We start from the raw sequence: 10,140 nt of genomic DNA on the forward strand, positions 1-10,140 counted from the left end.
CAGCCTGCTGGAGGGCAGGGTGCAAGCTGCAGGGTAGCCTGGGATGGATGGAGGTAAGGGGCCAGGGGCCCACAGCCCCAGGGGGCAGATACTAGGGGCCAGGGACCCAGCAGCCCAGGAGGGGTAGTGACAGACTTTGAAACCTGACAAGGCCCCATATTAGACAGGGGCAAGTACCCACTAAATTGTTTGATTGGCAATACCTGCAAGGCATGGACATGGTTACAGAGGAGGTCAGAAGCAATGAAAATAGCTCATAAGGCAACAGGTGCCCTGGGGGCACATATGGCCAGGGAGGGTTAAGTTAGTGAGGACTCCGCTGACAAGGAGACAGATTAGGGATCACTCTAGGATCCTTGGGCAGCTTCCCTTTCCAAATTTAAGAACATCAAGGCGTGGCAGGAAGGATTAGAGGGACAGAGCTTGGAGTCAGAGTAGAGCAGGAGCCACAGAGCCACTGGGAGCATCACAACCACCCTTAGGGCTCAGTCCTGTTACATGGACCCGAACCAAAAACAAGAGTAAAACAGCTGAAAGTAATGGAGGATTTTGGTTCTGTTTTTCTTCACTGGGCATTTACAGTTTTGCATCTAATGCCATCTGGTAGTGATCTACAGTTATCATATGATGATTTTTAGTAGTCTAACTGAAATAATTAGTTATTAACTTCCATTTCTTAGTATACAGGTATTTGCATCTGAAAATTGTTATCCAGTTGCCATTCATCAGTAATTTTAGAATAGAAAACTGATTGTGTATGTAGATTGCTAGGTCTTGGCATTCCAGAAAAGATTTGGGAAATATTGTCCTAGCAATACATGCATAGCTTATAATATTTCAACTTTGATACACAGTTTTGTGCACAAATGGATGAATTTAGTTCCTAGATTAGTCAGTCAGGAATGTTTAATGAGACATACATTTATTTATTTTTTTAATTTTGAAAGAGAAATTACTATAATTAATGCTAAATTATTGTTCTGATTCACCAGTTATCTTTTAAGTACACAAACATGTAACAAAGCGATTATACTTTTTTTTAGGTTGATATGTTAGACAGTCAATTGGATTTTAATCATAAAACAAAAAAGGAGCACATTTAATTCACATTGTAACATTTCATTACTTGATTCACATACATTTTTCTCCAATGACAAATTATGTTCTTTCATCATACAGCTGTTGATAAAAGGTCTCACATTCAGCCCGATATTTGCAAGAGTTGTTCTTCAGTAAAACATTTATATTAAATTCATTCATACATTATCTTCCAGAGAATTATCAGACAACTCACATTACTGTCCCTGTTTGTATAATCTTTGCTAATGAAAGAATGCCACTTTAATTCAATTTTCTTCATTTTTCACACAATTTTTCTTCAATTTTCATATCTTCAGCAGGTACCTTCCAAGATATACTTTCTTACCAGAACAAGCAGGAAGTCCTCAAACCTTATATAAGGAAAGAGATAAATCTAAGATGCTAGGACATATTGTCAATGGTCTGAAGCATGTTGTCAAGGAACTGTCCTGTATTTTGCACTCCTCAAGTTTCTGAAATCTACAGAACTAGTCAAAATTGTTTAATGAGTGACTGGGTTTGATATTTTCCCTTTTAAATGGGAAAGTGGTTGGAAAATTGGGAAAGCTGTAATGGTTAACTGGGTTGTAGAAAAGATTGTATGTGTGAACCAAATCCTGCTGTTACTGAAGTCTTCGGCTTCACTGGGACTAGAAGCACACACTTTTTCTCCTTATCTTACCTCTATTTTTCCCTCAGACACAAATGATAACATTTTGGTTGTGGGCTTATTTCTAAATCTATTGATTCAAGATCTTCTCCTTGCCTGTTCCACCACAATAAAACTATTGACAGAATCCTGTTTATATAGTCTTTATTCTCTCTTTTACATGCTTACTATGGAAAGGGCTCTAATAATGTGTCATTTTAAGAGGCAGACTAGGAATTTTAAAAGTCAGTTGATAACAACATCTCTTGGTTAGATATTCTGTGTTCATGGTACTTGAAAGAGGTAGGCTGTGCAGAATCCTACAAAAAAAAGCTATTGATACAGTGTTAAGGTACAGCAGTTCAGCAAGTTTACAAAGACAAATGGACTGCATTAAAGGAACTTCCTTTTTAGGTGTTTGCAACTATAGTAAAAGCCACGCTATCTGGCATCTTACAAGCCGGCATGCTCTACTAACCAGCATGCTGGCTTGTAAGATAAGTGAAACCGGAAGTGCCCACCACAGAACTTCCGGTTTCTCCGAGCCCCCATAGCCAGGGGCAAAGCAGCCTGTGCTGCCGAGTCCCCACGGCCTGGGGACATAACAGGCTGCATGGGGCTGTGTGGGGCCCGCCTCCCCATCCCGTGGGGCCCATAGGGTCCACAGGACAGGCAGCAATGCGGCAGGAGGGGCAGGGGAATGCCCCAGAAGTGGTGGCCAGGGCTGCTCAATTAACCAGCATATTTTGTTATCTGGTATCCCCCATTCCTGGGGATGCCGAATAACAGAGTTTTTACTGTATTGAATTTTGTTTATTATATATTAATATGGGTCATATATTGCTATTTTAAAAATATTCCTGAAGAAAAATAATCCAGCCTAGAAGATTCTAAGTATTTTCCTTATAACATTTAATAGAATCAGTCAATATATCCATCTTTGAGATCTAATGTTTAGGTTTACTGATGTTTAAGAATTATGATATTCTCTTTTTCATTCTTCCCAAAAATAGCTCAGTATTTTCCTGTAGCTCTTATGATGTTTGCTTGTAATTTCTTGCCTTTTACCTCTGCCACATGCAAATTTTGTTAAACAGGACTCTTTGTTCAAAGAGTCTTCTGATTCTCTCCAATAATATGCTTTGTAGGCTGGGCTCAAAAAAGGTAATATTACAATAGCAATAATCCTCCCAACCAAAATATGAGTCCTTATTGCAGTTGGTACTATACAAATAAACAGTAGGGGTCTTTGCCTAAAGAGTTAATCATTAAGACAGGGAAACAAGACAATAGCTGCAATTAAGATGAACAGGAGTGTCATGTATACACTATGGGGTAGAACAACAACCCAGAGAAGATAACTAGCACTCTCACCAGTAATCATAGTTTTAAACCCTTACTTTGGGGGCTTCTTTTATTTATTCCCAAACAAAGACCTCAAAAAATGCATTTCCCAATTGTGAAAGATGTTTTAGAGCTTCTTAGCTATCCAAAAAGGAAATGTTACAAGTTCTAGAGGCATCTTCTGATGCAGCTAGTTTCCCTCTACTTTTTTTATGCCCATTGTTAATTTTTATGGCTGCACAAAGAAGAAGCAAATAGATGCCTATATCCTTTGTCATGCCACAAATGCCTTTGTGGCCATAACAGAAGGTAGTAATAATTTGTGCTGCTTTTTCACAGGGGCCATCTATCTGCTTTATGTCAGGAGAGCTTGGGCAGGCCACACATGTCCATACTCTCCAGCTACCGCAGGAAGGGACTTTTGGGATTTGAGTGGCTTGGTCGTCCAGGAATTCAAACCCCGGGAGCACCTGCCTGGCTGTCCCTGCTTTCAGAGACACACTCTTCAGAGACACACTCTTTAGGCTGGGGTTGGGTTGGGGAGTATCTTTTTAAACATGGAACGCATTGCCTGTTGTCCCTCATCATTATCAGATGGGATAGCTGGTGATATGCATTTCACCCAGTGAGGCTGATCAGTTGTGCAAGGAGATATCTGGCATAACCAATCTGCTTCATTCAGGGAAACCATGCAGAATATGGACAGTTAAAAATGTATTCTATTAAAAAAGGATACATTTTTGTAACCTTTGATGCAAGTTAAGCAATTTGCCAACATGGCCTTGTTTCTGTATTACATAAGACTTTGGGATGATATAGGACCCACAAAGTGTATTTTCTTGTGCTTACAAATCCATATTTGATCCTTTTCCTCTAAGATATCTAAGTCTTTGTCACCTCTAGCTAAAAGGTATATGTCTTGCCTTAGGGGTGTGATTCTATGCTGCCCAGAGAGAACATAGTTCTTCCATTCTCTCATTGAGTGTCTTTAAGCACTTTTGTCATTTCAGGATCCAGATTGATACATCTCAGTCAATAGGGAGACATCCTATCATGTTCACTTAGAGAGGGAGCATTCAACTGATGAAGGAAAAGGAGCAGACAGATGACCCACTGACTTTTCCCTAATAGTCTAGTATCCTAACCACCAGTTTATAGTGGTTAAGCAGCATTGGAAGCAAGGAGGAAATTCAAAGCTTCTTCCCTCCCCAGGGAGTGTCCTTCTCACTGGGCTAAAGAATCAGGTTTTATCTTGATTATTTTCTCTTGCTTTCCCTTCCTATCATAGCCTAACTTCAATAGGAAGGGTAGAAGATGCCCTTAGTCATGTCGTTAAGTCACTTTAGATGGATGACAGTTTAACCCACCTCTAGCTCAACCCAGATCTCCTAGGGTATTTATAGACATGCTCCAGGAGGTGTGTGTGTGTGTGTGTGTGTGTGTGTGTGTGTGGGTGGGGAGGAGGGCCACAAAAATAATGGCGAGCTTCAAGAGCTGTGCTGATTAACAGCGCCCAAAGCATCATGTGTATCAGCTTCCCCACACTGAAAAATGGCAGCAGGGCACTTTGAATTAAAGCTTCCCATCACCATTTTTCAGCACAGGGATGCTGATACAAATGATGCTAAAGTCTGCTGCGGTACAGTAATTTACACACTCCAGCTGAGTCAATTAATCGAGTCTGATACAACACACTGGAATTACAGTGCATTGAAGCAGCCTCCGTGCATGTGTATAAGTACCCCTATTCCCTGGGCAAGTGTCCTTTATGCTTTGTGTATGGGCCAATGGTGATTAGGCCCTCCTTCTCTTCATCTCATGAACAGTTGCTAGGCAGGGTTTGGGGGGTTTTATCCTGTCTAAGGGACTAGGAACTCATGTGGATTTTATACTCTTCTTTGACAGAACAGAATTGCAACAGAGTTCAGGTGCAGTTAAACGTTTAGGTGGCTACACTGGATTGTTTCAGAGTATGTGCAGTTGCCCTCCACTTCTCACTGGAGAAGATTTATTTTCATGCCAAAATGGAGCCACACAAAGAATCTAAATGTCTTAGTGATTTTGTGGATGCTTTATTGCATGGGAAAGAATGGAATTTTTCATAAAGACAGATGCCTAACAGTCACATTAAGTACCACTTAAATGTCCTAGAGGTAGAACAGAATCTGGTCATGAGTACAAGCAATTCAGAAAGTATTTTGAAAATTCCTGCTTTAGGATTTGGTTTTAGTTGAATTCTAAATTTCTCTCAATACTTAAATGCTATAAAAGGCTTTAGGACACCCTCAAAGGGATATTTTAGTTTTAATTAAGCACTTTCTGTATGAAGCTATTCAAATTATTTAGTAGTGGCTTAAGTATTAAATATCATGCTTTTGTCCTGCAGTTATTCTTAGGCTCAATTGTATATTATTGTACTCTATCAAGATGACAGAATATTTATGATCTAATGTATTGACTTACCACCCAGAATAGTCTGTTACAAAAAATGTAAGATAATTTCTGAGGTGAAGCATCAGGATTTATGTGTAAAAATGTTCATTGTGTTAATTTTCTGTGGAATTCATTTAAAATTTGATAATTCTTAGTTGATAGGTACATAGTACCAAAGTTAGATGGATAAAGGACGTTTCTAATTATACTTTTTAACTAGACAAAATATGTCTACACCCACACAATATTTTTGAACACATGAAAAGAAAAACATAACTTTCAGCACTGGTGTTGGTACCAGCTCATCCAAAGGCCTGTCATTTGGTACAGTTGGCATTATCAGGACTACTATCCTCCCTTAAGACTGTCCACTAAGGAAGGTTGTATCATGTGTACATTACAGGCAAAGGTTACTAAAAGATGAGCTGAATTAAAACCATAAGCCCAGGTCTTTAACTGCTAAATCAGTTCCACAGTGGTGACTTAAATGAACAATTAACATAAAGCTTAATTAAACTAACACTTTCCTCTGATGCTCTGGAACAATAAACATCCTCCTCCTCCTCCTTATTGAAAGCCATACCTTTTCTGCATCTCTGCATTTGCATTATCCCTGGATGGTCAAGGTTTGTGCTCTTTACTTTCTCCATAACACTTCTCTTTCTTTCTAAACTGCAAAGATTCTCATCATTATGCATTTTGACTTCTATAATCATACCTCTCTGATCACCCCTAGTTGTTAGGGGCTGAAAGGGATCTTACAGATCATTGAATCCAGCCCCCCTGCATGTGGGCAGGAAAGACTGTTGGGATCATATGATCCCAGCAAGATGGGCATCAAGATTTTTTTGAAGATTGCCAAGGTGGATGAATATGCCACTTCTGGAGAGAGCCTGTTCCAAACCCTCGGCACTCAGCTTGTAAAGAAGTTTTTCCTTATATCTAGCCTGAAGTGATCTTCAGTCAGCTTGTTCCCATTATTTCTTGTCCTTCCCTGGGGGCCCTTGGTGAATAGATGCTCCCCCAAACCCTTATGTATGCTCCTGATATACTTATAGGCTGCAACCAAGTCCCCCCTGAGTCCTCTCTTCTCTGGGCTGAACAATCCCAAGTCCCTCAGCCTCTCCTCATACATCTTGGTCTCCAAACCTCTAATCATGTGTGTGGCCCTCCTTTGGACTCTCTCAAGCTTCTCCACATCCTTCTTGAAGTGTGATGCCCAGAACTGGATGCAGTACTCCAGTTGCGGTCTCACCAAGGCCAAGTATAGCGGGAGGATGGCATCCTTTACCTTACTCAAGATGCCTCGGTGGATGCCAGATGCCAGTGTTTGGTTAGCTCTGCAGCTACAGCATTGCATTGGTGGCTCATATTGATTTTGTTGTCAATCATGCCAGCCTGCTGTCAAGCGTGACAATGCTCCCCCATAGCTTGGTGTTGTCAGTGAACTTTGCCATATTGCTTATAATACCTGAATCAAAATCAATAATGAACATGTTGAACAGCCCTGATTCAAGTACTGACCCCTGAGGGATGCCACTGGTCACCCTCCACCATGATGACTCAGTTCCATCAATTAGTACCCCTTGGATCCTACCAAAGAGCCAATTACCTAGCCACTGGACTGTGAAGTAGTCAAGGCCATGTTTTCCCAATTTGACCATGAGGACGTCATGGGAGACCATGACGAAGGCCTTTTTAATGTCAAAGTATATGACATCAACCTTATTTCCTCTATCCAGGTGATAAGTAACCTGATCATAGAAGAAAATTAGGTTGGTCTGGCACAACCTGCCAGTGACAAAGCCATGCTGGCTATCCTTCAGAATACTGCCTTTAGTTAGCCTGTGTGCAGGGCTGGCCTGTCCTATTCTGTAAAACCTGTGGCCACAGAGGGCCCTGCAGCCAAGGGGCCACCTGTGGCCATGAACACTGCAAATCAGTGCTGTAACAAGGGGGGATGGGTGGTTGCCACCAGCTTCACATCCAGCTGCTCACCATCCCCCCTGCCACCGACCAATGCCAGCTTCTTCAGCTGCTCACCTCCCCCCCACCCCCTCCCAGCACTGCTGCCATCTCTGGCGTCTTCATGTCAGGGGCCCCCAAAACTATATTTGGCGGGGGGGGGCAAAAAATTGTGGGGTGGTCCTACCTGCGTATAATGGTTTCTTTGATGCTTTTCCCCAGGACTTTACCTGGGGTTGAGGTCAAACTGATTGGACTGTGGTTTCCTGGGTACTCCCGTATTCCCTTCTTAAAGATAGGTACCAGATTGTTTTTTTTCCAGTCTTCTGAGAACCTCTCTTGAGCATCATGAGTCTTCAAATAACTTCATCATCTGTCATGAAACGACATGAGCCAGTTATTTTAGCACTCTTGGGTGTAATTTGTCCGGTCCAGATGAGTTATAGATATTTAGCTTTTATAGGTGCTCCCCCACAATACCTATGTCAATTATGACAGGGTGGCCATTGCCACCACGGTCATCCTGTATCCTGTCAAGCAGGTTAATACCCTTTATTTTCTTTCATCTCATCTTATCTCACCAAAACCAGTTACAAGGTCATCCTTAGATAATTCAACTTTTAATCTCAAGGTAAAAATTTAAGCTAGAATAGCCAAAATGGACACTGGAGACATTTTTACTCAGGAGTAATTACTGCACAGTATGGCACATGTAGATAGCTGACTAGGAGCAAATTTCCTTCCTGTCAGCCAGGCAGCAGGGAGCAGGAGATTATTCCCTGCCCCTGGAGCTGCCTGCTGCTGGGATGGACTCTACCACCAAAGCCCAGGCAGGAACAATATCCCCCTGCCCTGGTAGCAGGGAACTCCCAGCCCCCCATTCCACTATCATGGAGATGGGACTGGGAGATGGTTATTTCCCAGCCCCAGTAGCAAACCAGTCCCAGCCCCAGCCCCAGTAGCAACCCCCCAGTTTTTTTTCTTTTTTTCTTTTTATATTTATTTTAAAATGCATTCCCTCCCCTTTTCCAACCATTTCTGACCTTTTCTCTCCCTCTCATTTCCCTATAGATAAGTATAAGTAAGCTAATATGTAGGATAAGCTTTAAACATTTTTATTTTGGTAGCAAGTTTTTGGTTTTGGATATCTGCTGTTTTATATTGTATAATTATTAGGTTTGTATTGATTCTTACTGTTGTATATTGTATTATTATCATTTTCATATTGATTTTTATTGTTTCATATGGTACTGTATGGTTTAGGCCTGTGTTTGTAAGTGAACCTAAGTGATGTCAAGTTTCCATTTTATATGTCAAGCCTCCATCTTCTGTCCTCTGCCTGGGCATCCCATGTTGCAACTGTATGAGTCACGCACCCCTCCCATGTAAATTGGTTCCCCGATGAATGAGTCTGTTTGGAAATGATTGAAATACAGTGGTAGCAGGCCTCTACTGAATGACCTGTAATGACTGGGCCATCACCTCGCATTGATTCACCCAGGAAACATGGACCTCACCAGGAACAGAGACAAGACCAGCATTTGTAAGACAAAGAACCCTGCAAAACCAGCCCCTTTCCTCCCCCCTCCCCTAACCCCAACAGACTTACCAGCTGGAGGCAGCTGTCAGCTGCCTGTTTAGTCTATGGCTGAATCTCTGAATCAGCTGAATCTTTTCCACAGCTTTTCCAAATTGATTTGGATGCTTTGCATTGATTTGAAGCTTTTACTTTGTCTCCTGATTTGATTCGGATTCAGAGATTCGGTCCCTGAATCAGGCCAAATCTCCAAATTAAGTCAGCTACCAAAGCTTCACAGAGCCCTACCTCAGGCAGCCCCTCATCTAAATTTATTTATGGACCTCAGCAGCCTCAGGCTTTAACTAGAAGTAAATGCATTATTGGAGCTGTATTTTATCAAAATAGCTAAAAATAAGACAAAACGGGTTGCAGATTCATGCACATCCATGCATTGTGTATAAAGACACTTCCACAGGAACCTTGCTGTAGATATTCCTACCTCAGGATCTCTCCATAAAAACTTTTTTTCATGTTCTGAAGCTGTTAAACAAAATACTTAAAGTAACACCTTCAGTACCTTTCTCATGCCTCTTGAACATTTCCCTCTAAGGAGACTATCATTGTCATTAACAGTGTCGCCGCCGTGCACTGCAGCGGAGGGGTCGGGACCTTAGAAGCCATCAGGCAGGTACTTGTGATGCTTGGAGTGGAATTAATTAGGCGGACGCTTATCGGTTGCAAAGCAAGATTGTTTACTCACACTGTCAAGGTGGTGAAAGGCGGAAGTCGGGCTGGCAGGTCGTTGATTTATGTCTGAGATTGGGTCGAGACGGGGGAAACTGACAAGTGATCAATTTGTCAGTTACTCTGACGCATACATTCAGAGGTCTCCAAGGTGTGTGTGCGGAGGTCTCCGACTTCACGGAAGTGAAGACGGGTTTTATTTGTATAATAGCCAATTGCTTTTCGCCACGTCATAAATTTAATTAGAATCGCCAATTATCTAGCGGTCTTCGCTAGGGTGTTATTTCACAGGGCTACTCCCTGTTTTCTCTGACCAGTTATAATGATTTATGTAAAGCACAGAAGGCTAAGTTCTATTTTATGTTGGTGTCGCAGTTATAAATTTCTTTTTGACATGCGCAGCAAA

At 41.6% G+C, this 10,140-nt stretch overlaps 1 long non-coding RNA gene across 1 annotated transcript; it reads right to left on the minus strand.

Annotated features, from left to right (window-relative positions):
- Nucleotides 1-950: 950 nt before the first annotated feature.
- Nucleotides 951-9,925, minus strand: LOC112550558. The gene is made up of 4 exons (XR_003094469.1): nt 9,751-9,925; nt 7,659-7,844; nt 6,798-6,977; nt 951-1,451 (listed from the first exon to the last, which is right to left on the minus strand). It is a non-coding gene; the product is annotated as an uncharacterized LOC112550558 (long non-coding RNA).
- Nucleotides 9,926-10,140: the final 215 nt, after the last annotated feature.

Source organism: Alligator sinensis, unplaced genomic scaffold (assembly GCF_000455745.1).
Source record: "Alligator sinensis unplaced genomic scaffold, ASM45574v1 scaffold865_1, whole genome shotgun sequence".
Taxonomy (NCBI): domain Eukaryota; kingdom Metazoa; phylum Chordata; order Crocodylia; family Alligatoridae; genus Alligator; species Alligator sinensis.